We start from the raw sequence: 2,269 nt of genomic DNA, 5'->3' as shown, positions 1-2,269 counted from the left end.
GTTAAAAATAAAATCAATCCTTGGGATGTTATTTGCAAAACATAAATAAATCATTGTCAGATTAAATTTAGGGAGTGATTTGGGCCAAAGATATTGAACTCCAAGAGACCATGGTTACAAACTCAGAGGAAAGAGAGAGACATAGATGTGAAAGAGAAATATTGATCAGCTGCCTCTCTAACTCGCTCCAACTGGGGATCAAACCTGTGACCTAGGTATGTGCCCTGACCAGGAAACAAACCCACAACCATTTGGTGTACAGGGCAATGCTCCAACCAACTGAGCCACCTATCCAGGGCTCATTTTTATTTTCCAGTGTGGTAAAAGATACATAACATAAAACTTACCATTTTAAGGGTAAAGTTCAGTGGCACTACTGGTATGCTCACATTATTGTGCAACTATTGCCAATCTCCACCTCCAGAATTTTTTAATCAGCTTCTTTTAAAAAGATCTTCCTGTCTTTTTCTTTCTCCTTGCTAGGCACTCAACTAATTGTAGTAGAGTTTGTTCAAAATATCTTTAAATGTACTGAATAAAATTCTTTGCAATCCTTCATTTAGAAATCTTCCATTAAAATCCCACCAGTAAATTCATTGTAAATTGCTCTTCATTTGCAACTGGTTCTTGTTTGGCTTTTTTTCTCACCTGGGAGAAGGACCAGACTGTCACCAAATGTAAATTCAGCCATTGGAGGGTGGGCCCCATGTGCTCAAAAAAGAGACTCAGATAGCACAACTCCCATATAGACAACACAGGACTTCCTTGACAAAATATAGGTTCCCTGAACATTCAGTGGGCGGCTGGACAGCCATACCTAGAAGACACATTACACTGCCTTTTGCACAGCAACGTCCACTGGCCGTGCAAGACCACCGTGCTCATGGATAGACTCACAGATGAACTTGCTGTGTGTGCTGAGAACTGTCTTCCAAATGACAAATCAGTTATTTCAACACCACTAACTGTCTACTCCAATGATGCTCAACCTTCTTCATCTCATGGCACACCTAAACTAATTACTAAAATTCTGTGGCACAAAAAAAATTATATTATGTTTTTTGCCAATCTGACAAAAATAGGTATAATTTTGATTCATTCTGGACAGATAATGCGACGGCTATTGCTATGTTGGCTATTGTTTGACAATAGGGAAAATAGGTCAGTGTCCCTGACTAAATAGTCAGTTATTGCATGTTGAAAATTGCTGGTCTAATCCATTATAATAACTGAATTACCATATATCCCAAATTTTGTGTCTAAATTTTCTACTTTGGACTGTTTATCTAGCTAGTCCTACATGGCCACCATCTGTTTCATTATTGCAGTTTTATAAAGTGACTAAAATATTATTATTCATTTAAAACTTTGGCATGAATATTCTTACATTTACTTGTACAGGTAGAATTTTAATCTAGAATCACATTACAAAAGCATCACATTGGGATTTTGATTGGGATCACATTAAAAATGTATGGGTTATTTATATTTTACAAAAATAAATTTTTTTCATCTAGGAAAATGGCATATGGCTCTCCACTTAGTCAAGTCTTAAAGTGACCGAGATAGGCATGACTTTTATCCTATACTAGTGGCCCGGCGCATGAAATTTGTGCGTGGGAGGCGGGGGGTGTTCCGTCAGCCCAGCCTGCACCTTCTCCAATCGAGGACCCTTTGGGGGATGTCCGACTGCTGGCAGTCGGGAATCCCTCTCACAATCTGGGACTGCTGGCTCCTAACCGCTCACCTGCCTGCCTTGCCTGATCGCCCCTAACTGCCTCTGTCTGCCTTCCTGATTGCCCAAACCCTCTGCCTGATCTCCCCTAAAGTCAGTGCTGGGTCACTGCGCCTGCAGCCACAGGTCACCAGCGCTGACTGCAGGACTGACTTCCTGTTGGTCAAGCCTCTGGTTGTGAAGGACCCAGGGTTTTTATATATGAGGATAATAAAAGGCTAATATGCAAATCGACCGAACAGCAGAATGACCAGTTGCTATGATGCATACTGACCACTGGGGGCAGATGCTCAACGCAGGAGCTGCCGCCAGTGGTCAGTGCACTCCCACAGGGGGAGCGCCGCTCAGCCAGAAGCCCGGCTCAAGGCTGGTGAGCAGAGTGGCAGTGGTGGGAGCCTTTCCGCCTCTGCGGCAGCTCTAGGGATGTCTGACTGACAGCTTAGGCCCACTCCCCATAGAGCTCCTGGACTATGAGAGGGCGCAGGCTGGGCTGAGGGACCCCTCCCCCCCCCAAGTGCACAAATTTCATGCACC

At 43.5% G+C, this 2,269-nt stretch overlaps 1 long non-coding RNA gene across 1 annotated transcript in view; it reads right to left on the bottom strand.

Annotated features, from left to right (window-relative positions):
- The window catches only part of LOC107183278, a 12,002-nt gene extending 11,459 nt beyond the window's left edge, over positions 1–543 (bottom strand). Inside the window, exons 1-2 of the long non-coding RNA XR_001514064.1 lie at positions 533–543; positions 183–185 (exon numbers count right to left, since the gene is read on the bottom strand). This is a non-coding gene — a long non-coding RNA (uncharacterized LOC107183278). The remainder of the gene's footprint in view (positions 1–182; positions 186–532) is intronic.
- Positions 544–2,269: the final 1,726 nt, after the last annotated feature.

Source organism: Myotis davidii, unplaced genomic scaffold (genome assembly GCF_000327345.1).
Source record: "Myotis davidii unplaced genomic scaffold, ASM32734v1 scaffold701, whole genome shotgun sequence".
Taxonomy (NCBI): domain Eukaryota; kingdom Metazoa; phylum Chordata; class Mammalia; order Chiroptera; family Vespertilionidae; genus Myotis; species Myotis davidii.
The sequence above is the reverse complement of the archived record's forward strand: the minus strand, read 5'-3'. Positions and strand labels throughout refer to the sequence as shown.